Source organism: Miniopterus schreibersii (genome assembly GCF_964146895.1).
Source record: "Miniopterus schreibersii genome assembly, chromosome: X".
In the NCBI taxonomy this organism is placed as follows: Eukaryota; Metazoa; Chordata; class Mammalia; order Chiroptera; family Miniopteridae; genus Miniopterus; species Miniopterus schreibersii.
This window is the reverse complement of record NC_138104.1, coordinates 48,547,763-48,575,267: the sequence shown is the minus strand read 5'-3', so window position 1 is coordinate 48,575,267 and position 27,505 is coordinate 48,547,763. Positions and strand designations below refer to the sequence as shown.

The 27,505-nt window shown below is 35.7% G+C and overlaps 1 pseudogene across 1 annotated transcript in view; it reads left to right on the top strand.

Annotated features, from left to right (window-relative positions):
• The window catches only part of LOC308550947 (V-type proton ATPase subunit d 2 pseudogene), a 33,536-nt pseudogene extending 6,272 nt beyond the window's left edge, over positions 1–27,264 (top strand). Inside the window, exon 2 of the transcript in view lies at positions 26,439–27,264. The product of the transcript in view is annotated as a V-type proton ATPase subunit d 2 pseudogene (transcript). The remainder of the gene's footprint in view (positions 1–26,438) is intronic.
• Positions 27,265–27,505: the final 241 nt, after the last annotated feature.

The following is a 27,505-nucleotide window of genomic DNA, read 5'->3' as shown; positions in this document are numbered from 1 at the left end:
TATGAAATATATATATATAAAACATTGAAAATAAAATTAAAACAACAACAACAAAAAAACTGGCTTCTGCCAGCACTTATGTCTGGGAGAAAGCTTCCCCCCAGATCTTGCCCTGGTGCAGGACAATTCAGTTTTTCCCATGTGTCTCTGGTGCCTTTCAAGCTGCTGCCCTAATCCTGGAGCTCTGAGGAAATTTGTCCAAGTACGTCTGTGCATGGACCCTTTAAGAGGAACTGCTGGGACTCCAGCAACCCTCTGTCTCCTTCAGTTGCAATCCCTGCTGGTTTTTATAGACAGGTGTTATGGGAATTTCTCTTTCTGGCACTGGAACCCTGGGCTGGGGAACCTGGTGTGGGTATAGTACCCCTCACTCCTCAGGGAGGACATTTTCAGCCATGATATCCCTCTCAATTTTTATCTACCACACATGGGTGTGGGACCAGCCTGTTACATGTCTCCACCCCTCCTACCAGTCTCAATGTGGCTTCTTCTTTCATTTCTTAGTTGTAGAACTTCCATTCAGCCAAATTTCAGGTGGTTCTGAATGATGGTTGTTCTGTAATTTAGTTACAATTTTGATGTAGTTTTGGAAGGATGTGAGTTCCTCATTTACTTACACCACCATCTTGACCATGACATACTCATGATTTAAAATAACAAGTTGCAAAACTTTAGGTAAAATCTGATCCCATTTAAATAAATAAACCATGACCCCTGTATCAACCTATGTTCCTCTGTTTGAGGGGGTGGTGGCCCTGCTGATGGACGCTGAACTGTGACTTTGGACACCTTGATTTAAATTGGGATACAAATTAAACAATTTGGTTGGTCATCCATTTATGAAGTGTTGCTTTGATTTTGTTATTGTCAGTAATATATAATCTCTCATATTTAGGGAGAAATATTATCTTAAGTTTTGGGAAGTTGATTTTTTTGTCATTAGATAAGTGTTTACTGAGTACCTAATGGATGCTAATCTTTCTTCTAGGTGCTAGAGATGAAATAATAACTAAGAGAAGGTCTTTACTCACATGGAGCTCTTGAAGTAATTATATTAACATGCCTACAATCCATATGCCACAGGCAGAGCTAGCCTACTTCATGAAATGATCAACATAAGGAGCTTAGGGGCAAGGAAACTGAGCTTAGTGGAACAGATCTAATCATAGTAGGGAAAAACAGATAAAGAAAATGTAGATCCAATTAAACTAGCTGGGAACATGACAGCACCAAATTCTATAAAGTTGTCATAGATCCAGGTTTCTAAATACCTAAAACCATTTGCAGCACCGCAGCCACTAAAATCCAAGAAAATTGAATTACCTTACCTCAAATAATCCTTTTACTTTAGGAAATTTCTGTGAATATGTATATAAATTCATTCATTCATTGACCAACACTCAGGCTATTTCTATATCTTGACTATTGTGAATAATACTGTAATGAACATGGGGTGTAAATATCTTTTTGATTTATTGTTTTCATTTCTTTTGTATCTATACCTACAAGTGGGATTGCTGGATCATATGGTAGTTCTATTTTAAATTTTTTGAGAAACTTCTGTACTGTTTTCCATAGAGACTGAACTAATTTACATTCCCACCAACAATGCACAATTTTTCCCATTTTTTCACATCCTGCTCAATACCTGTTATCACTTTTCTTTTTGTTGATAGACAGTAAAATAGATGTGATGTGATGTGATGTGATATCTCATTGTGGTTTTAATTTACATTTCCCTGATTATTAGTGATTTTGAGTTTTTATTCACTTATCTGTTGGTAATTTTTATGTTTCCTTATAGAAGTATCTATTCAAGTCCTACACCCATTTATTAGTTGAGTTGTGTGTTTTTTGTTATTGAACTATGATTTCTTTATGTATTTTAGATATAACCTCTTTTCTGGTATACGGTTTGCAAATATATTCTCCCATACTGCAGGTTGCCTTTTCATTTATACATATATATATTTTTGCTGTGCAGGAAGTATTAAATTTTTTAATTAAATGTATTGGGTTAACATTGGTTAATAACATAAACTTAAGGTATTCAACTTTATAAAACAACATCTGTACACTCCGTTGTGTACTCACCACCCCAGTCTAGTCTCCTTTTGTCACCACATATAAGACTCCAGTTACCCAATTTCATTCTCCCCCCACTCATCTACTTTCCTCTCTGGTAACCACAATTCTGTTTCTGTATCTATGAGTTTGTTTGTTTTGAATTTTTTTTGCTCCTTTGTGTTTTATATCTCACATATGAGTGAAATCATATGGTCCTTGTTCTTTGTCATCTGACTTATTTCATTTGATACTCTCAACATCCATCTATGTCTCAACTGGCAATGTTTTGTTACTTTTTGATTATAGAATTGTACACTTGAAACCTATATCATTTTATTAACCAATGTCCTCCCAATAAACTCAATACAAAATAAAAATGTTATCATTTTTTATAGCTGAATACTATTCCAGTGTGTGTGTGTGTGTGTGTGTGTGCGTGTGCGCACGCCACAGTGGCTAATATCCCAGATAAACAATAAACTCATACAACTCAACAGCAAAAACAATCCAATAAAAAAATTGGACAAGGACCTGAATAGACATTTTTCCAAGAAGACATACAGATAACCAATAGATATGTAAAAAGATGCTGAACCTGACACGTTATAAATAAAATGTAAATTAAAACTTTTTAGCTTGATGTAGTCCCACTTGTTGATTTTTGCTTTTGCATTTCTGCTTTTGGTGTAATATACAAAAAAAAAAGGAAAAATCTTTGCTAAGACAAATGTCAAGGGGTTATACACTATGTTTTCTTCTAAGAGTTTATAGTTTTGGGTCTCAAGTTTAATTTTTTAATGCATTTTGTGTCCATTTTTGTGAGTGCTGTGAGATGGGGATCAATTTCATTTTTTTGAACATAATTATTCACTTTTCCAGCGCTATTTATTGAAGAGACTCTCCTTTACTCATTGAGTATTTTTTACCTCCTTGACAAATATTAGTTGATTGTATATGTAAGGGTTTATTTCTGGGCTCTAAATTCTGTTCCATTATGTATATGTCTATTTATGTGACAGTAGTATAATGTTTTCATTAGTTTAGTTTTTTAGTATAGTTTGAAAGAAGAAATTGGGATGCCTACAGCTTCTTCTTCCTCAAATTTCTTTGACTTTTCTGGTCTTTTGTGCCATTATACAAATTTTAGGATTTTTTTTCTATTTCTGTGGAAAGTGCCATTAGAATTTTTATAGGAATGGCATTGAACCTATAGATAACTGGGGGAAGTATGGACATTTTAACAGTATTAATACTTCTGATCCATGAATATGAGGTTTCTTTCCATTTATTAGGGGTTTTTTTTAATATATTTCACCCAAATATAAGAATATATGCTAAGAATTTCAAAACACCAATCAGAAAAACCTTATGCACACCTATGTTCATAGTAGCACTATTTTCAATAGCTAAGATCTGGAAACAACCCAAGTGCCCATCAGTAGATGAGTGGATAAAAAGCTGTGGAACATTTTCACCATGGAATATATACAGCTGTAAAACAAGAAGATCTCTTACCCTTTGGGACAGCATGGATGGATCTGGAGAATATTATGCTAAGCAAAATAAATCAATCAGAGAAAGACAAATATCACATGATTTCACTTATATGCGGAATCTAAGGAACAAAATAAATTGAAAACAAGATAGGACCATAGAATGGAAGCATGAAACCAACTGACAGATCTCAAAAGGGAAGAAGGGAAAGAAGGCAGGAAAAAATTAACTGAAGAACTTATAAACATTTGCATAGCCCATGGACACAGACAATGGACAGGTGAAGGACTGGTGTGGGGCAGGAGATGGGTGGATGGGGACAAAGGGGGGAAAATGGGGGACATCGGTAATACTCTCAACAGTAAAATGAATTTTAATAAAATAAAACTGTTTTATGACCCAGCAATTCCTCTTCTGGGTACATACCCATGGAACCACAAAACACTAATTTAAAAGAATTTATACACAGCTATATTTATTGAAGCATTATTTACAATAGCCAAGGTATGGAAGCAACACAAGTGCCATCAATAGACAAGTGGGGGAAAAAAGCTATGGTACATATATACAATGGAATATTACTCAGCCATAAAAAAGAATGAACTCAGCATTTGCAGCAGCATGGATGGATCTAAAAGGTATTATGCTCAGTGAAATAAGTCAGGGAAAGAGAAATACCATATTATTTCACTTGTGTGTGGAATCTAAAAAACAATATAAATAAACAAACAAAACAGAAACAGACTCATAGATACAGAGAGCAGATTGATGGTAGCAAGAGGGAAGGGGATATGGTGGACTGGATAATAAAGTTGAAGGGATAAAGAATCACCAAGTGGTTGTTACAGAATAGTCAGGAGAATGTAAAGTGCAGCATAGGGAATATAGTCAGTACTATTGCAATGACTATGTATAGTGCCAGGTGGATACTGGAAATATCATGGGGGATACTTTGTAAAGTATATGATTGCCTAACCACTATGCTGTTCACCTGAAACTAATACTGTTTTCCATAATGACTGCATCCATATGCATTTCTACCAGCAGTGAACTAGTGTTTTCTTTTCTACACATCTTTGCCAGCACCTGTTGTTTGTTGATTTATTGATGATAGCCATTCTGACATTTATGAGGAGATATCTCATTGTGGTTTAAATTTGCATGTCTCTGATGATTAGTGACTGAACATTTATTCATATGGCTCTTGACGATTTGTATGTCATCTTTGGAGAAGTGTCTGTATAGGTCCTCTGCCCATTTTTAAATTGAATTGTTTGTCTTCCTTTTGTTGACCTGTATGAATACTTTATATATTTTGGAGATTAACTCCTTATCAGATATATCATTGGCAAATGTGTTCTCCTATACAGTGGTTTCCATTTTCATTTTTTTTGGTAGTTTCTTTTGCTGTGCAGAAGCTTTTTATTTTCATGTAGTATCATTTGTTTATTTTTCCTATTTCTCTTGTCCTCGGAGATGTATCAGCAAAAATTCTGCTATGGGAGATGTCTGAGGTTTTACTGCCTATGTTTCCTTCTAGGATTTTTATGGTTTCATGGCTTACATTTAAGTCTTTTATCCATTCTGAGTTTATTCTTGTGTATGATGTAAGTTGGTGGTCTAGTGTCAACTTTTTGTACATCTGTCCAGTTTTCCTAACACCATTTGTTGAAGAGACTGTCTTTACTCCATTGCATGTTCTTGCTTCCTTTGTCAAATATTGATTGACTATAATAGTGGGGTTCAATTTCTGGGTTCTCTATTCTGTTCCATTTTTCTATATGCCTGTACCGTGCCAGTACCAGGCTATTTTGGTTACAGTGACTTTGTAGTATAGCTTGATATCCGGTATTCTGATCCCTCCAACTTTGTTCTTCTTTCTCAAGATTGCTGCAACTATTCGGAGTCTTTTTTGGTTCCATATAAATTTGTGGATATTTGTTCTAGCTCTGTGAATTATGCCATTGGCATTTTAATAGGAATTGTGTTGAAGCTACAGATTGCTTTGGGTAGTATGGACATGTTAATGATGTTAATTCTTCCAATCCATGAACACAGTATAGTCTTCCAATTGTTTCTATCTTCCTCTATTTCTTTTTCAATGTACTATAGTTTTCTGAGTCCAAGTCCTTTATTTGCTTGGTTGTTTATTCCTAGGTATCTTATTTTTTGTTACAATGGTAAATGGGATTGTTTTTTCATTTCTCTTTCTGAGAGTTCATTATTAGTGTTTAAAAATGCCACCAATTTCTTAATATTGATTATGTATCCTGCTACCTTGCCTGGAGAATTTAGAATTTTCTATGTACAGTATCATGTCACCTACAGATAATGCCAGTTTTACTTCCTCCTTTCCAATTTGGATGCCTTTTATCTTTTCTTTTTGTCTGATTGCGGTGGCTAGGACTTCCAGTATTATGCTGAATAAGAGTGGTGAAAGAGGATATCCTTGTATTATTCCTGTTCTTAAAGGAAATGCTTTTAGTTTTTACCCATTGAGTATAATGTTGGCTCTTGGTTAGCCATATATGGCCTTTATTATGTTGAGGTATGATCCCTCTATTCCCTCTTTGTTGAGTTTTTATTTAAAAACGTGTTTGACTTTTGTCAAAAGCTTTTTCTGCATCTGTTGATATGATTGAAGGATTTTTATCTTTCATTTTGTTTATGAGATGTATCACATTTATTGATTTGAGAATATTGTATCATTTTGCTCATTTTTGTACCATCTGAGAATATTTGTCCATTTTTCCCAGTTTGTTGGTATATAATTGTTCATACTCTTTGCCCAAAATTCTTTGTATTTCTGTGGTGTCCATTATTATATCCCCAGAATATATTCCACTTCATCATGGTGTATGATCTTTTTTAATTTATTGCTGGATGTAATATGCTAGTATTTTGTTGAGGATTTTAGCATTTGTGTTCATCAAGGATATTGGCTTGTAATTTTATTTCCATTTAGTCTCTTTATCTCATTTTGGAATTAGGATAATGCTTGCTGCATAGAAAGAGCTAGGAAGCTTTCCTTCCTCTTGAATTTCTTGAAATAATTTGAGGATAGGTGTTAGTTCTACTTTGTATGTTTGGAAAATTCTACTGTAAATCCAACTGGTCCAGGACTTTTGTTTGCTGGGTATTTTTTTGTTATTGCTTCAGTTTCATTAGTTGTTATTGGCCTATTCAGGTTTTTAATTCTTCCTGATTAGTTTTGCAAGATTGTATGTTTCTAAGAATTTGTCCATTTTGCCCAGTTTGTCTAGTTTGTTGGTATATAATTGTTCATTCTGTTTGCTTACAATTCTTTGTATTTCTGTGGTGTCCATTATTATATTGATTTATTCATTTCTGATTTTATTTGAGTCCTCTATGTTTCTCGATGAGTCTGGCTAAGGGTTCATCAGTCTTGTTTATCTTTTCAAAGAATCACCTCCTGGATTCATTAATCTTTTGTTTTGTTTTGTTTTTAGTCTCTATGCCATTTACTTCCACTCTTTATTATTTCCTTCCTCCTACCTCCTCTGGGATTTTCTTGCTTTTCTCTTTCTAACTTTTTAAGTTATAGCATTAGTTTTTCTTGTTTCTTGAGGTAGGCCTGCAGTGCTATGTACTTCCCTCTCAGGACTGCTTTTGCTGTGTCCTATAGGTTTTAGGTTGCTATGTGTTCAATTTCACTTGTTTCGAGGAAGTTTATTTCCTGCTTGATCTCTTTGGTAACCCATTCATTGTTTAATAAAATGCTATTTATCCCCCATGTATTTGAGTGTTTTTGAATTTTTTAATTGTAGTTGATTTTTAATTTCATGCCATTTTGATCTGAAAAGATGCTTAGTATGATAGCAATCTTGAATTCGTATAGACTTGTTTTTTGTCCTAACATGTGATTTATTTTTGAGAATGTTTCATGTGTGCTTGAGAAAAATATATATTCTTCTGTGATGGGGTGAAATGTTTTGAAAATATCTGTTAGATCCATATGATCTAGTGTATCATTTAAGGCGACTGTTTTCTTGTTGATTTTTTTCTGGAAGATCTATCGAGTGATATCAGTGGGGTGTTAAAACCCCCTACTATGACTGTGTTGCTGTTGATCTCTCCCTTAAAGTCCATCAAGAGTTTATTTTTTATGTATTTGGGTGCTCCTGTAGTGTATGCATATATGTATACAAGGGTTATATTTTCCTGTAAGATTGATCCTTTTAGTGTTACATAGTGGCCTTATTATGTCCTTTGTTTTGAAGTCTAATTTGGCAGATATGAGTATTGCTACCTTAGCTTTTTTTTCATTTCCATTTGCATGGAATATTATTTTCTATCCCTTTACTTTCAGTCTGGGTGATTTTTTTTTTTTCTTCCTGAGGTGTGTCTCTTGTAGACAGCATATATATGGGTCATGTTTCCTTATTTGTTCAGTCACCTTATGTCTTTTGATTGGAACATTTAATACATTTACATTTAAGGTTATTATTGATGGGTTCTTATTCATTGCCTTTTTTTTTTTCTTTATGCCTATGATCCTCTTTCTCTCTTTCCCTTCTTCTTCTTAAAGTAGTCCTTTTAAAATTTCTTGCAATGCTGATTTAGTGGTAATTTAATCCTTTAGCCTTTTTTTTTCCCTTCTCTGGAAAAATCTTTATTTTACCTACAATTTTAAATGATAGCTTTGCTAGATACAGTAATCTTGGATTTAGGCTCTTGCTTTTCATTACTTTGTATACATCATGCCACTCTCTTCTGGCATGAAGTGTTTTTATTGAGAAATCAGTTGACAATATAATGGGAACTCCTTTGTAGGTGATTATTTTTCTCTCTCTTCCTGCCTCTAAGATTCTTTCTTTGTCCTTAACGTTTGCTGTTTAAATTATGATGTGTCCAGTTGTGTCCCCCTTTGAACTCTTTTTTATTGGTACTCTCTCTGCTTCCTGAACTTGTGTGACTTTTTCTTTCACCAGGTTAAAGAAGTTTTCTGTCATTATTTCTTCAAACAGGTTATCTGTTCCTTGTTCACATTTTTCTACTTCTTGTATCCTTATGATATGGATGTTGTTATGTTTCATGTTGTCCCAGAGCTCCCTTAGGTATCCTTTTGCTTTTAATTCTTTTTTTACATTTGCTGCCCTAATTGGGTATTTACTTCCACTTTATCTTCCGAATTGCTGATTTGAACCTCTGCTTCATCCAATCTACTTTTATTTCTTTCCAGTATGTTTTTGATGTCAGATATATTATTCTTTATTTCTTTCTGGTTCTTGTTCATTGTTTCTATTTCCTTTTTCATGCTGTTGTATTTCTTACTGAATTTCTTGTATTTTGCACTAAGTTACTTAAGCATATTTATAACCACTGATTTGAACTCTATGTCTGATATGTCCCTTGCCTCCATTTCATTTACTTCTTTTTCTGGAGATTCCATCTTTTCTTTCTTTTGGCTGTTGTTTCTTCATCTCATTTTAACTATTTCTTTGTATTTGTTTCTATGTAACAGATAGGCCTGTTATGCCTCCCAGTCTTTGTGGGATGGCCTTATGTAGGAAGCGTCTTGAGGGGTTTGTGGTGCACTCTCTTTGATCACCTGAGCTGGATGCTCTAAGAATGCCATTTATGTGCATTATTTAGGTTCTCCTGCTATAATTGTGACTTGATTGTTGATGTCCCATTCTTGGGAGAGATCTCAAGTCCAACTTGATGACAGGGAGGCTCAACTTCATCCTCACCTTGCCAGCTGTTTTACAGGTGCTGACAGGACAGAACCAGACACTATAAGACTGAACCAAAAACACCAGAAAAATCAAGCTATGCAAAGCAACAATAACAGAAAAAACTAAGATGGAAAATAAAGATAAAGCAAAGTAAAATAAAAATAAGACACAAGACCAGAGACTTACAGGGAATATAAAGAAAAAGGGAGAAAGAAGAAGAAAGGCTATATGGAAGCAAGAAGGAAGCTAAAAGAACTAGAATAAGAATGAAAAAGAAAAAAAAAAGAAAATAAATAAAATAATAATAACAATTTAAAACATAATAATAATGGATATATTACTATATAAATAGAAAAAGTAATACAGAAAAAAAGAGAAAAGAAAAAAAAATAATATAAGAAAAATTTATAATAACTATAAAAGGAGACAGAAAGAGAATAGACAGACTCAAAGGAAAGAGAGAAATTAGAGATATGCAAGAAAAAAGAGAAGATGGTAAAAAAGGGGAAAAACAAATGAACAAACAATAAAAATCAAAACACAAAGACACACACGCACACACACACACACACACACACACAGCTTTGTGTCTGCTATTTGTGTAGTTTGCTGGATTTTGCTCTGATGTTGTCGAATGTTGTCCCTTGGTGTATTTAACCTGGGCTTCTTGGGAGCTTTTCTGGTGGAGGCCAATGTGAGTCACTGTCCCTTCCTAGTCCTGAGGTCTGCTGACTGAGGTCCCATAGGTTATCGTCCCAAGAAGTCCTGTGGGTGGGGCCTCTTTAGCCCAGAGACTAAGCCAGCCTCTAGTTTCACACCTTGAGTGTCCTTGTTCTGAGCTGTTCTCCCTTCTCCCACAGAAGTGGGCTCTTCAGGGGTGTTGTTGCCTTGGCCAAGTTGGTTTGATCAGATTTGTGTTCATGTTGGTGCCCACAGCTTATAGAAGTGGGGTTGGGCACTTAATCTCCTTTCAGTGCCTCAGTTCTGTCTGGCTTGCTGGCTCCTCCTTACTGCCACGTGCAATGGCACAGATTTCCAGCCCCAGGCTGTTCCCACTTGCCTCAGGTCACTGTGAGGTGGGTCAGAAGCAGCTGTTTTGCTGGTGGGAAAAAGGGTACTTCCCCTGCACTCCAAGTGGGCAAGGCTGATCCTGCTTCCTGTCCTACTGTCAAGTCCACTTTCTGCTCACCAGCATGAGTTTCTCCAAAAATTAAAGGATTCCCCAGATTCAATGCTGGGTGTGTCCTTCTGGGCCCTCTGTTGGAGGCTGGCCCTGAGCTCCTCTGCATGACCCTTTCTGCTGACACAGATCAGGATGAATTTCATAGACTAGACCATGGTGGAGTGCTGGTCTTACTATATCTAGGGACTTCAGCCTCAGGCTTCTGCTACTGCACCCACTCTGATGTCTCCACATCCAGCGCCCTCTGTGCCACCTCTCTGTCTCCTGGACACTCCTGTCTCACCCACAGATCTGCAGCCTCTTCAGTTTCCATGAGGTCCTCAGTTGTAGTTGGCCCAGGGTCAGGCAGGCCACAGCCCCCTCCCTCGACTTCAGCACAGTTTTTGCTCCCAAGCTCTAGCAGGGGAACCAAACAGATAAGTTCTAGGGTGGCAGTGGCAGCATGGTGGCAGTGGGTAAGTCCAGGGCAGGGCCTCCACAGGGGTGAGAGTCCTGTCTGGTCAGCAGTGGTCACCTGGGGTTTGGGGCAGGGTCCCAAATGGGCACTCAGGGTCAGATGCAATATTCTTATTCCTTTAAAATAATTGCTACTTAACACATATCTATCCACTGGAGTATCTGCAAATCTGCCATTCCTGTCTACTCTCCCTTTCTCATGGGTCCTACTGAGCTATGCATAACACATGCCTGATTAGAGTGGTAATTATTTGTCTGTGTCTAAGCAGGTAGTTTTCTAACATCTAAGATTTGGTAAGTCTTGGCAAGACAAAGCCAACACTCCATGCTGTGACTGTCAGCTTTTTCAAGATATTTGACAAACACTTTTTGAGTCTAAAATTTAGGTATCAGAGCCCAGAGTATATGCATGAAGGTCCTTTTATTTCACCCTTTCCACAACTGGCATGGAACTAGTCCCCTAAGTAGTAAAGAGCCCTAATCAGCCTGGCAAACAGCCCCAAGATTTTAGCTTCAATTTATTTAACTAGCCTGTCTCACCTAAGCCTTTGTTTACATATCAGCAGTCTGTTGGTTAACAGCTTCTGGCCAGTGTCTTTTTCTGTTAATGTCTGTAAAGGCAGCCTAAGGGAATAACTTCCTCTGAGTATTTTGGATAATATTTCTGAAACTTGACTGGCCTCCAGATGATTGTTTCCCTTGGTGCCTTGCAAATGCAACACTGTCCCTGTCTGCATTTTACACAAGGGTGATACAGATGTAAATAGAGCTTCCAAAAGCCAAGGGGGGGTTGGAAAGGTACAGCAGACTGACAACTGATTGATGACTTACATTTATTCTTTCTCCAGTTATGATCTAGAGGTAAAAAAGGTAAGGATTCTATGCAGTGGTTCCAAGTGTGCTCCCAGAAGCTGTGACATCACTCATCATCCCTACCCCTTTTATGTGACCAGGTGTCTCTAACTGGCTGTCTAGAACCATGAGGACCTGGAGCACTGGGGCCCCAGGTCTTATGTGCATTCTCGGGACAGGTCAAAGTTTAATGATAGCTGTATTCTGGAGTCCCTATGAAGTCCCTGCATGTCTTAGGGTTCAACCCCAGACACCTCCACAAGGCCCTTAATCATGTAAGTACATTTGAGACTCTCGAACACTGGAGGGAGGAAATTGCCTCTTTGATCTTCAGAGCTTGGGCAAGGACCCAAGCACTCATTTGGTTTTAGTTTCAATTTTCTGCCCTCTTAGTATAGGCCTAGTATGTTTTGCTAATTTTTGTTATGCTGCAACCCCCTAACCCTGATGGCAAAACAGAAAAAGAAATCCCCTAAGGGACTGAACTCACTGCGATCCATCAGAGGGAATCAAAGACAACTGTGCAGCCAAGAGTTAACTTGCAGCAATCTAACTCAGATCCTAATTGTGCTCTTTGATCCATGTCACAGCACGGAATGTTAGAGGTACCTCTCCCAGACATCAGAGAGGTGTTATTGGACAGCCCTCTGAGTCAGAGGGAGAGGGCTGTCCCCAACCTCATTTCTTGTCTTCTCATATAAATGAATTTACATGAGAAAACTCCAGATGATTGCACTGTGATAAAGCCAATTTTATTAAAGTTACAGCATGCACCTTTATTAAAGAAGCAAGGCATGTAAATCTATACATCAGTCTTAGGAAACACAGAGGAGCTCTCAGATAATCTGAACAGTGAGTTGGTTGGGGGTCTGAGGAGTTATTTACTCTCCTATCTATAGGTTTCAAAATTCCTCTGTTGAATATTTTGGTACTGATTACTTTTCAAGGTCTCTTTTCACTTTGTTGTGGTTTTCCCAGAATTCATGGGAAACACCTGTCAATTTTATCTTGCCAAGCCTGGATACTGGAAACTTCTCTGCTTAGAGAGTAAAACTGTCCATTTTTCCTTTCCCCTTCCCCTCTCCTTTCCTGCATTCTCTCACGGGGGATGCATTTAACCATTTGCTCTCAACTGTCCTTGGTTAGGGGAAGATAATGGCTTTTTACAAGCTGGCTGCAAATTGTCCACACTGTTTGGTCTTTTTTAACTTTCTTCTCTCAGTTTCTCTATTCCACTTTCCCTGGAATTTTCCTAGCTCCTTACTGTACTCTAACAAAACAACATACATTTATCATCTCACAATTTCTGTAAGTCAAGAGTCTAGGCATAATTGGACTGAGTCCTTTGTTTAAGGTTTCACAAATCTGTACTCAATGTGCTAGTTAGGGTAATTTTCTTATCTAAGGCTTGACTAGGGTAAGATCTCCTTCCAAGTTCATGTGGTTTTTTGTTAGTATTGTTTTGTGGGCTGTTGGACTGAAGGTTTCAGTTATGGGCCAGTTGTCAGCCAAAGGCTTTCCTCAGTTCCTTGTCACATGGGCTATCTTAGTCTATTTAGGATACCTTAATAAAATCGCAATAAATTAGATAGCTTATAAATAAGGAAAATTTATTTCTCACAATTCTGGAAACTGGACAGTCTAACAAGATGCCAACATATTTGCCATCTTCTGAAAACCAACTTTCTGTTTCATATATAGCATCTTTTTGCTGTGTTGTTACATGGTAAAAGGTCAAGCTAGCTCTCTGAGGTGTATTTTATAAGGGCAAATATCCTAATCATGAAGGTTATACCCTCATGATCCAATCACTTCCTAAAGCACTTACCTGCAAATACCAACATCTTGGGAGGAAGAATTTCAACACATAAAGTTAGCAAGGACAAAAACATTCAGTCCATAGCATCATCTCAGTATGACTGCTTGCTTCCTCAAAAGCAGCAAAAGACAGAGCATCCCCTCATAAGATAAGCCTTACAATCTGATGTAATATAATCATGTACATGTAATCAGCTACACCCCGTGGTCCTTGCGATAGTCTATTGATAAGAAGCACATTATAAGTCTTGACCATTTGTAGGAAGAGGGGATTGTACAAAGGTTTGATTACCAGGAGGCAGGGATCATCATGGCCACCTTGGAGCCTGCCAGCACAATCATTTTTTACAACAATTAAAAGAAAATAATAGTCCATATTCAGGTTCATACCTTGCTTGTTTTCCTTAAATATATATCTTTCATATTTTCTTACAAAGAGATAAACCTTATACTTTTAAATAGTTCCCTCATATTTCACAATGCAAATATACCACAAAGACTTAACCCATCCCTCCTTGAATAACAGTGATATCAGTTCTACTTTTTTCTATGATTAATACTGCAAATACACATCTTTGTATATGCATTATTGAGTACTTCTGTGAGTATGTGCATAGATAAAATTTTAGTACTGTAATTTCTATTTCAAAGACATACTTTAAAATTTTTGGTGAACAGAATACAGAGTGAGCCAATTCTAAATATAATTAAACATTTTAATACTTCCCAATCTGATGGTTTAAAAATGGTGTTATACTGTCATTTGATTTGCATTTCTTAATAAGAGAAGTGGAACATTTTTATATTCTTTTATACACTTAATTTTAATTTTGTAAGTACTTGTGCTCATTTTTTATAGTTTCATCTTTTATCTATTGATTTATAATAGTTGTGTATATATTACAAAAACTAACCTTCTGTAATATGCTTTACATTTTCACAGTTTATCATTTGCTTTCTGATTTTTTATAATTATTTTTCTATAAATGTTTAAATTTTTAAGTAGCTATATTCATCTTTATCAATTCTGTATTCTTATGCTGCTTGGTTTGATTTATTTTCTTATAATTTAGATTCATCTGTACCTTATTTTGATGTAAAGAGTAAAGTAAAAAATTAATAATTTTTTTTTACCACACTGGCTGTCCAGTTCACCTTAATCTTATTTACTTATTAATCTATATTACCTCTACTGATAAACTTAAACACATGGAAATATGTAATTCAAATAACAGAGAATTCAATATTGCAGTTCTAAAAAAGTTAGATATAAAAGAAAGCACAGATTGGTAGTGTAATAAACTCAAGAACAAAATCAACAAGCAATACAAATACATTCCAAATATATTGAAACTCAAAAAATAAATAAATAAAAAAATTTTGGAGATGATGGACTCAACAAAAGAGATAAAGAACAAACTAGTGAGCTTAGGAAATAGAACTGGCCAGATAGAAAAAAAGATTAGTGATACTGAAGATAGAAATCTAGAAATTATACAAAGGGAAGAAGAGAGAGATTTGAAGAACAACAAAAAGAAAACAGCTCTATGACAACTGACTCCATTAACGAGCAATATAAAAATAATGTGCATACTAGGAGAAGAAGAGAGTGAGAAGAAAATGAAGGGTTTTTTTGAACAAATTGTTGACAAGAATTTCCCAAACCTATGGAAAGAGCTAAATCCTTGACTCCAAGAAGCAAATAGGTTCCCTAATTGCCTCAATCCAAAAAGACCTTCTTCAAGGCACATTATATTAAAACTGGAAAAAAATAATGACAAGAAAATAATTCTCAAAGCAACCAGGAAAAAAAGTACAGTAACCTTTAAAGGAAAGCCTGTTAATTATCGTTGTGTTTCTCAGAAGGAACCCTATGAACTAGGAAAGAGTGAAATCAAATATTCAAACTACTGAAAGAGAAAAATTACCAGTCAAGAATAATATATCCAGATAAGTTATCTTTTACATATTAAGAGATTAAGATTTTTCCTGACATACAGATGCTGAAAGAATTTACTACCACAAGGCCTGCATTGCACAAAATACTCAAGGGGATCATTCTATTTGAAACAAAGAACAAAAAGCCACAAACTACAAATAAGATTACCAACAACAGACAGAAGCAGGATATTACAACCCTGTTTTAGAATTGGGTACTGTACACTGAAATATGACATAAAGGTTAAAGGAAGTAAAACATTTAAAAAGGGGAAGAAGACAATACCTCTTGAAGTTTGGAAATAAACTCACAGCATATATAGAGATAACTTGTGACAACAAAAACATAAAAGGGAAGGGGGTAAAACTGAATTTTCAAAAGAGGATGGAGATTAGATGCATTCAGAAGAAAAAGGACTACTGTATATATGAAACTTTTTCCATAAACTTGATGATAACCCCAAACAAAAACACCCCACAAAATTGAGACATATAATCTAATAAAAGTGGAAACAGGAAAAAAATATGGAACACCACCAAACAAAAACAATAGACAGAAACAAAAGGGAAAAAAAAAAACTATGGTGGCACATAGCTACCAGTAAACAAAAGTTAAAATGACAATAGGAAATTCTCATATATAAATAACTACTCTAAGTGTAAATGTACTGAGTTCACCAATAAAGAGGCACAGAGTAGCAGATTGGATCTGAAAATGAAACCCACCCATATGCTACCTTCAGGAGACACATTTAAGCTGCAAAGACAAAGATATACTCAAATTGAAAGGGTGTAAAATGATTCTTCAAGAAAATAACATCCACAGAGAAACAGGTACAGTCTGTTATATCTGACAAAACAGGTATCAAGATAACAAAAGTGACATGAGAAAAAGATAGATCTTTTAAAATGATAAAGAGGGCACTACATCAAGAAAACGTAACACTTCTTAAAATATATTCACCCAATCAGAGAGCACCAAAATATATAAAGTAACTAATACAAAACTAAAAAAAAAAAAAAAAAAAAAGATCAAAATACAGTCATAGTTAGAGACATTCATACTCAATTCACAGCTCTAAACAGATCAACCAAACAGAAAATCAATAAAGAAATATGGGCCTTCAACGACACATTAGACAAAATGGACATAATTGACATTTGCAAAGCCTTGCATTACAGAACATCAGGTGATACTTTCTTCTCCAGGGCACATGGAACATTATCAAGGATAGACAATATGTTGGGTAACAAAACTAACCTCAACAAATTCAAGAAGATTAAAATCGTACCAAACATATTCTCTGACCACAATGCTTTGAAATTAGGAAGCAGTCACTAAAAGGAAGCAAAAATCCCACAAATATGTACACATTAAACAACAAAACTACTAAAAAATGACTGTGTCAAAGAAGAAATAAAAAGTGAGATCAAAGAATATATAGAGGCAAATGAGAAGACAATATGACATAACAAAACTTCTTTGATGCAGTGAAAGCAATAATAATAAGTAAGTTTATGTCATTACAAGCCTATATATAAAAAAAGAGAAATCCAAGTAAACAATCTAACATTACTCCTTAAAAAATTAGAAAAATAAGAACAGAAGCAACCCAAAGTAAGTAGAAGAAAGGCAATAATAAAAATTAGAGCGGAATTGAATAAAATAAAGAACAAAAAGACAATACAAAAATTAATTCAATGAAGAGCTGTTTCTTTGGAAAGATTAATAAAATTGACAAACCCATGGTTAGTCTCAATAAGGACGAAAGAGAAAGGACTCATAAACAAAATTAGAAATGAAAGATAAGTTACCACAGATATTACATAAATACAAAGGATCATACTAGAATACTATGAAACACCATATGCCACCAAATTCAATAACCTAGAAGAAATGGATAAGCTCTTAGAAATATATCACTCTCCTAGGCTGAATCATGAAGAACTGGAAAATCTAAATAGACCAATCGACAGTGAAAAAATTGAAACAACCATCAAAAACCTTCCAAAAAATAAATGTCTAGGACCAGAATGCTTCACTAGTGAACTCTATCAAACATTCAAGGAAGATTTAATACCTAAACTTCTGAAAATCTTCCAAAAAATTGAAGAAAAGGCAGTACTTTCCAACACATTTTATGATGTGAACATAACCCTGAGAGTAAAACCTAGCAAAGATAACATGTATAAAACAAACAAACAAACAAACAAACAAAAATAACCCCAAAGAACAATATCTTTGAAGAATACAGTTGCAAAAATCCTGAACAAAATACTAGTAAATGGAATATAACAGTACATTAAAAAATAATACATCATGATCAAGTGGGTTTCATTCCAGGGGCACAAGGTTGTTTCAACATTCACAAATCAATCAATGTCATACACCACATTAGCAAAACAAAGGATAACAATCATATGATCTTATCAATAGATGCAGAAAAGCATATGCTATGATACAACACTCATTTATAATTAAAACACTCAATAAAATGGGTAGAGAATGAAAGTAACTCAACATAATAAAGGCCATATATGACAGATCCTCAGCCAATATCATACTCAGTGGTGAGTAATGGAAAACTTTTCCTCTAAGATCAGGAACAAGACAAGGATGCCCACTCTTATTCAACTTAGTTCTGGAAGTCCTAGCCAAGCAACCAGGCAGGAGAAACAAATAAAAGGCATCCAAACTGAGAATGGAAAAGTAAAAGTGTTACGTTTTGCAGTAGACATGATTCTGTATAAAGAAAATCATAAAGACTCCACCAATAACCTATTAGAAACAATAAACAAATACAGTAAAGTTGGAGGATACAAAATCAATGTAGAAAAATCCACTGCATTCCTATGTACTAATAATGAAACTTCAGAAAAAGAAATGAAAACAATTCCTTTTGCAGTTGCAAGTAGAATAAAATACCTAGAAATAAACTTAACAAAGGATGTGAAGGACCTATATACTGATAACTACAAAGCATCATTAAAAGAGATTGAAAAAGACAAAATAAAAGGGAAAGATATTCTGTGTTCATGGATTGGAAGAATCAACATTGTTAAAATGACTTTATTACCCAAAGTAATATTAAGATTTAATGCAATCCCCATCATAATCCCAATGTCATTTTCTAAATAAATAGAACAAAAAGTCACCAGGGTTTTATGAAACCACAAAATGCTTCTGTGTCACTGAATCTACTTTCCTCATCAGTTTATTATGTTCTTAGAGTCCACATATAAGTGAGATCATGTGCAATTTGTCTTTATCTGCTTGGTTTATTTCACTTACCATAATATTCTACAGGCCCATCTATACTGTCCCAAAGGGTGTGAGATCCTTCTTCTTTACAGCTGAATAGTAAAACATTTTTAAAAGAGAGAAGTCAATAGCTACTGCAATTCAGAAATGAAGTTACAGCATAAATAGGGATAATTTCTGACAACAAACACATAAAAGGGGAGGAGGTAAACATCTGAATTTGCTTAGAAAAATGGAACTAAGATGTTTACAGGAGAAAAAGGACTACTGTAATTATAATACATTCTTTTGCATACATAGGTTAGCCACAAAAAATTCAAAACTGAGATACATAACTTAATTAAAGTGGAAACAGAGGGGGGGAAAATAATAGAATACCACAAAATAAAATGAAAAAATAGAAATACAAGAGAAAGGAAACAATGGAAACACAGAACTACCAGAAAGCATAAGATAAAATGGCTAAAAGAAGAGATTAAAGATGGAGGCGGGCTGAGTGGAAGTTACACTGACATTCTCCTGGGACCAAACTGGAATTACAACTAAAATATAGAAAAATAATCCTGAATAATCAACTGCAACTGAAGACGAGCTGGAGAGCACCATCATAACCAAGGACTAAAAGTGGAGACCCCATAGAGACAGGTAGGAAAGCAGAGGTGCAAAAGGGATAGCTGGGCTCCCACAGGCAGCAGTTAAAGTTCTGGAGAGATATCTCAGCTATGGGGGATTCCCACTGAGGATCCTGAGGCCTAACCTCCAGCCAAGAGCACCAGAACTGAGAAAGGAGCCCACATAACATTAAGCTGTGAAAAGAAGCCAGGTTTCTTTCTGCCAGGGGGAGCTGGCTGAAAATGCAGGCACCCTCTTAAAGATCCAATACACAAAGTTTTGTGTGCAGCCAATCACCTTGTGCTCCAGCAGACGGAGATCAGCATGGACTGGAGCTCTGTGAGGATAGTCTAGGGTGGTGGGCTCTGGAGATAGAGCACAGAGGTCATACCTCTGGATTCCTGTGCCAAGTCATTCTCCCATACTGTAGAGGACATCTTTCTCAGGCTGATATTTTACTGCTTTTGCCTGGGGGTGAAGCAATTGCCCCACCTGGCTAAAAAAACTCTCACCCTACCCCAAGGAGTTTCTACAGCTTGAGGCTCACTAGGAGACCGATAACAATCAGCCACCCCACCTGTGGAGTTTCTACAGACCGAGGCTTATTAAGAGATTCAGATTAATCAGCCTGCAGGCAGAAGCAGACCTCAGAGTGCTTTGAATCTTTGCCTAATCTTCTTCTGGACACAGGCCTAGGAAAAGTAGACTTTGGTTGGCATCTTGGTCCTGTCGAACTGCACCCAGCCTCAGCAAAGAAGACCTCAAGGCAAGGGTTATTGATAGCTCCAAACAGGGTACTCAGGGCCAATCACAAACAGTGTCTTACATTAGCCTGCACCAAAGACCCTCCAAAAAGACTGAGAGTCCTAGTAGATTTACCTAATAAATAGAAACAAACCCAAACAGGCAGCCAAAATGGAGAGACAAAAAAACAAACCCCAAATGAAAGAACAAGAGAAGTCTCTAGAAAAAGAGCTAAATGAAATGAAGATGAGCAATCTCTCAGATATAGAGTTCAGAATACTGATTGTAAAGATGCTCAACAGCGTGAAGAAAGACATGGAAACTATGAAGAAAATTAAAAATAACATAGCAGAAATAAAGAATACATTGGAAGGAATAAACAGCAGATTAGAGGAAGCTGAAGATCAGTGAGTTAGAAGATAAGGTAGAAAAAAATCAATCAGAGATCCAAAAAAAAACAATCAAAAAAACAAGAGGATGGTTTAAGGGAGATGTGGGACAACATGAAACATAACAATATTTGCATTATAGGAATGCCAGAAGGGGAAGAGAATAAGCAGGGAATAGAAAATTTGTTTGAAGAAATAATGGTAGAAAAGTTCCCTAACCTGGTCAAGGAAAATGTCACACAAGTTCATGTCACACAGGGAGTCCCAAGCAAGAAGAATCCAAAGAGGCCCATGCCCAGACACATCATAATTAAAATGCCAAGAATTCAAGACAAAGAGAGAATATTAAAGGCAGCTAGAGAAAACCAATCTGTTACCTACAAAGGAGCTCCAATAAGTCTGTCAGCTGACTTCCCATCAGAAACTCTACAAGCCAGAAGGGAATGATATGAAGTATTCAAGGTAATGCAAAATAAAGATCTGAAACCAAGACTACTCTATCCAGCAAGACTACCATTCAAGATAGACGGTGAAATGAAGAGCTTCCCAGACAAAAAAGCCTAAATGAGCTTATCACCACCAAACCAGCATTGCAGTAAATGTTAAAGGAACGGCTCTAATTAGAAGTAGAAATAGAGAAACACAGGTATAAAGAATTAAAATGGCAATAAAGAAGTATCTATTAATAATAACTGTAAATATGGAACAAGTCTCTACAGGTTCAAGAAGTATGAAATCATATCAAGCATCTCAGATCACAATGGCATGAAATTTGAAATTGACTACAGTAAAAACACTCAAAAACATTCAAACACATGGAGGCTAAATAGTATTTTATTAACCAATGAATAGGTCACCAATAAGATCAAGAAAGTAATAAAAAACTTCCTGGAAACAAATGAAAATGAACACACAACAACTCAAAATCTATGAGATATAATGAAAACAGTCATAAGAGGAAAGTTCATAGCACTACAGACTTACCTCAGAAAGGAAGAAAAATTTTTAGTAAATTATCTAACCCTACAATCTAAAATATTAGAAAGCTTCCCTGTGAAGCTGTTGGGACCAGGGCTTTTGTTTGGTGGGAGGTTTTTTTTGTTTTTTTTTTATTACTACTTCAATTTCATCAATTGTTATTAGCCTATTCAGATTCTTCCTGATTCAGTTTTACAGGATCTCACTCATATGTGGAATCTAATAAACAAAATAGACTGAGGAACAAAATAGATTCAGAAACATAGATGCATGGAACAGATTGATGATTCTCAGTGGGAAGGTGGGGGTGGGGGTGTACGTGGCCAGAGATTAATCAAAGCACTTATATGCATATATCCGTAACCCATGGATGCAGACAATAGTTTGTTGAAAGCCTGGAGGGGTTGGATGTGGGGTGGAGGTGATTAATTGGGAATAAAAAGGGAGATAGCTGTAATATTTTCAACAATAAAGATAAATTAAAAAAAGAAAATTATTCAAAAATTTTAGATTGAAAATATACCGGGTTTCAAAAAATCTTAAAATAAAAATGGCTATAGGAAATCTTCATACATAAATTATGACCCTAAACATAAATGGACTGAACTTACCAATAAACCGGCGCATATTAGTAAATTGGATCAAAAAATAAAACCCAATCATATGCTGTTTTCAGGAGGCACATCTCACCTGCAAGGACAAATACCGACTCAAAATGAGAGAAAATGATTCTCCAAGCAAATGGCATCCAAAGGAAAGTGACTGTAGCCTTATTTATATCTGACAAAATAGTATTGAAGTTAGAGTCAAAAATAGACAAAAATGGACATTTTATAATGAGAAAGGTTACATCAATGATACATAAATATATATATACACCCAATCAGGGACCACCAAAATATATAAAGCAACTACTGACAGAATGAAAGGGAGAAACTGACAAAAACACACTTATAATAGGGGATCTAAATGCCCCATTGACAGCTATTGTTAAAGAATCCAAACAGAAAGTCAATAAAGAAATAACAGCCTTTAATGACACATGTGGTCAAATGGACATACTCAAAATTTACAGAGTTTTTTATCCCAGAACACCAGGTTATACATTCTTCTCCAGTGCCCATAGAATATTTTTAAAATTACACCACAAATTGGGACACAAAACTAGCCTTAACAAATTTAAGAAAATTGAAATCATACCAATCATATTTCTTGACTGCAATGCTTTGAATTGGAAATCAATTGCAAAAAGAAATTAAAAAAAAAAAAAAAAAAAAAACCAATATGTGGAGATTAAACAACATGCTACTAAAACATGACTGGGAAAAGAAGAAATAAAAGGAGAGAGAAAAAAATATGTAGAGTGGCTTCAAGATGGCATCATAGGTTAACGTGATACTAGAATATTCCAACAATCACATCTCTTGCTTCATGCTTCAGACTTTTTAAAAATCTCTCAAACAAGCAGCAGCTGGTCTCAGCATCCTCCACATGTCTCAGTAAGTAGCCCCAGGCCTGGGACTAGCGGTAGCCCACCTTTGTTCACAAATTGCCCTCTCCTGGGCACTTTCAAGCCCATCACAAGTAGCAGCCATCTGAAAATTGCTCATTAGCTAGTGCTGGGTAGCTCCAGAGAGGGCACAGACAGTGGCTGACTTTGCACCTCCTGGGAGGCCCCAGAACCAATGCACTCACTGAGCAGCTTCAGACCATGCTGAATTACAACCCTACCACATCCACAAAGGACACACTCAAGGGGCAGACTTGGTGAGCACTAGAGCCCCAATGAATCAAGTCCTGCTTCATAAGGTCAACAGCTGCACAGTAGCTCTTTTGCTGTAGTTGCAGGTGGTCTTCACAGCAGATTGACCTGTGGTCATTTCTTCCCAATGATGCCAACAACAACCAAGGTTTAACTACAATAGGACAGTGCACACAGCCCACAGAGGGGCACAACTGGAGTGCCCAGCTCGGGTGACTGGAGAGGCTGTGCCACTGGGCCTTACAGGAAACCTATTACTCAAGGCCACTGTACAAAGTCTTGGAGACATAGCAGCTCTACCTAATACATAGAAACAAACACAGGGAAGCAGCCAAAATTGGAGACAAAGAAACGTGTCACAAGTGAAAGAGCAGGAGAAATCTCCATAAAAAAACAACTAAATGGAATGGATGCAAGCAAACTACCAGATACAGGGTTCAAAACAATGGTTCTAAGGTTGCTCAAGGAACTTAGTGAGAGCTTCAAGAAACTTAGTGAGAACTTCAATAGCATGCAAAAGGACTTAGGAACCATAAAAAAGAACCAATCAGAAATAAAGGATACACTAACTGAAATGAAGAATAATTTACAGGGAATCAATAGTAGAGTAGAGGATTACAAGAATCAACTCAGTAATTTAGAATATGAGGAAGCAAAAAATACCAAATCAGAAAAGCAAAAGTAAAAAGAATCCAAAAATATAAAGATAGCGTAAGAAACCTCTGGGACAACTTCAAGGGTACCAGTGTTCCCATCATGGGAGTACTAGAATGAGAAGACAGGGAACAAGAAATTGAAAACCTATTTGAAAAAATAATGAGACAAAACTTCCCTTAATGAAAGAAATAGATATACAAGTCAATGAAGCACAGAAAGCCTCAAACAAAATGAACACAAAGAGGTTCACACCAAGACACATCATAATTAAAATGCCCAATGTTAAAGAGAAAGAGAAAATCTTAAAAAAAAAAACAAAAGAAAAACAGTTAACTACAAGGGAGACCCCATAAGTCTTTCAGCTAACTTCTCAACATAAACACTTCAGGCCAGAAGGGATTGCCAAGAAATGTTCAAAGTGATGAAAAGCAAGGACCTACAACCAAGATTACTCTAACCAGATAAAGCTATCATTTATATCTGAAGGTCAGATAAAGAGCTTCCCAGACAAGAAAAAGCTAAAGGAGCTCATCACTACCAAACCAATATTACATGAAATGTTAAAGGGTTTTCTTTAAGAAAAAGAAAGGGAAAAATTAAAAATATGAACAATAAAATGGCAATAGATACACATTAACAATTTAATCTAAAAATCACAATAAACAAACAAGCAAAATAGAAACAGACTCATAGATACAGAGATCATTTTGGCAGTTGCCAGATGGGAGGGGGGTTTGGGGAATGAGTGAAAAAGGTGAAGGGATTTAGAAGTACAAATTAGTACTTATAGTATAGTCATGGGGTGTAAAGTTCAGCATAGGGAATATAATCTATAATATTCTAATAACTAGGTATGGTGTCAGATGAGTATGAGATTTTTTTGGATGATAAACTAGTAATTTTTATAATGTCTAATTACTGGGGTATACCCCTGAAAATAATATAATATTGTATGCTATCTGTAATTGAAAAATTTTAAAAATGATAAAAAATATATATACATAAAGAAAAATGAGAATGACACTATAACATATCATAACTTTTGGGATACAGCTAAAGCAGTAATAAGGAGAAAATTTATATAATCAAATGCCTATCTCAAAGAATAAGAAAAACCCCAAATAAACAACCTAATATTACATCTTTAAAAAACTATAAAATGAAGAATAGATGCAGCCCAAATTCAGAAGAAGGTTGGAAGTAAAAATAATAATAATAATAATAGAGCAGAATTAAATGAAATAGAGACAAGAAACCAAAATAAAATATCAAAGAAACTAAGAGCTGGTTCTTTAAAAAAGATAAACAAAATTGATAAATTTTTATTCATACTACATCAACAAAAAAAGAGAGAGCCAAGAGAAATACAATCAGAAATGATAGGAAATTTACAACCACCACTGAAGTACAAAACACCATAATAGATACTATGAACAGATACTATGAATAGATACTATGAATAGATACAACAATATATTGGTCAATCTAGAAGAAGTGAGTAAGTTCCTAAGGACATAAAGTCTTCAAAGTATAAATTGTGGAAGAAGAGAAAATTAGAACAGACCAATTACTAGTAACAAAACTGAATCAGTGATCAAAAAAATTCCCAGAAAACAAAAGTCCAGGACCAGAGGGCTTGACAGGTAAATTTTACCAAATATTTAAAGAAGAATCAATACCTCTCCTTCTCAAACTACTCTAAAGGAGTTGAAGAAGTAATGCATTTAAACCCATTCCATGACACTGAGATTACCTTGATAACAAAACTAAGCAAAACCACTGCAAAAAAAAATTACAGACCAATATCCCTAATGAACATAGATGTTAAAATTCTCAAAAAATACTAGCAAAACAAATTCAACAATATATTAAAATAATTATAAGTCATGGTCAAGTGGGATTTATTCCAGGGATGCAAGAATGATTCCATATCAGAAAAACAAACAACATGGTATACCACATCAACAACAAAGGATAAAAATTATATGATGATTAAAATATATTCAGAAAAAGCATTTGACAAAATTTAACATCTGGTAAAAAAAAAAAAATCTAAGCAAAATGTGTATAAAGGAGACATACTTCAACGTAATAAAAGCCATATATGATTAATACATAGCTAACATCAGACTCAATTGTGAAAGCTGAAAGATTTTTGCTAAGACCAGAAAAAAAGACAAGGATGCCCACTTTCACTACTTCTTTTCAGTGTAGTTTTAGTTCTAGCCACAGCAATCAAACAAGAAAAACAAACAAAAGGCATCCAAATTGGAAAGCAGGATGTAAAACTCTCAGTATTTGCAGATGACCTGATACAAACCTAAAGGCTCCACCAAAAATGAATAGAGCTAATCAGTGAATTCAGTAAAGTTGCAAGATGCAAAATTAATATACAAAATTCAGTTGTATTTCTGCACACTGATAACAAACTATCAAGCAGAGAAAACTAAAATTTTCAGCGGCTGTTCAGGACACAGCTCACTCAGCCTAAACCACCCTGACTTTTCCCCATGCTGGAAATCACCAGAGCTGTATTTCAGTGTGGACCACAGATACCTGGAGGGCCTGGTGCAAGGGTGCAAAGCCAGCCTCCTGACCCAGCAGGATTACATCAACCTGGTACAGTGCGAGACCCTGGAAGATCTCCAAGTTCATCTCCTGACCACTGATTATTCCAACTTCTTGGCTTAATCAAACTAATCCTCTGTTTCCAAAATTGACACCAAGAAGAGGAAAAACTGTTCATAGAATTTGAGTATTTCCATAATCATTACCTAGAGCCCCTGAGCACATTTTCCACTTACATGATGTGCAGTTGCATGATCAACAGTGTATTTCTACTAATGAGTGCTGCATTGCAGAAAAAGTTTGTGAAGGAAATTCTAGTGAAGTGCCACCCATTGGGCCTGTCAACCTCACAGAGGTGCAGTCCCATCTCTTTAATGCCATCTTGATGGAACACTATTTGCTCCATTCTTTCAAGACTTTATATTTGAAAATACGCTAGATGAATTGAATACTGAAATACTGCAGAATAAACTGTACAAGTCCCATTCTTGAGTTTGAGGCTGACAGATGTGCTTTTATCATCACTCTTAACTCTTTCCTTGCAGATTTGAGCAAAGATGGCTGGCAGACCCTCTACCTGACCTGTGGCAAGCTCTATCTAAGGGATATATTTTACAAACATGAGGTAAAAGTGAATGTGCTGACATTCAACAGGAAATTTCACTGTGGTGTATTTTATGCTTATCTGAAGCTGAAGGAACAAGAAATGAGAGGCATCCTGTGGATTGGAGAATGCACCTCACAGACATCAAACTCAAATCAACAGCTATATTCTGATTCTGTAACCTAGTGTGGGGCCTCAGGTGCAGAAAATCCTAAATGTGAAGAGAAAGTTATTGAGGAAAATAAAAGAAACTCTGTTAGGTTGTCTAGGCTACATAAAAGGAAGCCATGCAGCCCCTTGGTGAATTGCAGACCCACTGGAAACACAGTAAACCAACCTTGAAACAAAAAACAACAAAAGAGAGAGAGAGAACTAGAAAACAGTCCCTTTTGCAATTACATCAAAAATAATAAAATCCCTAG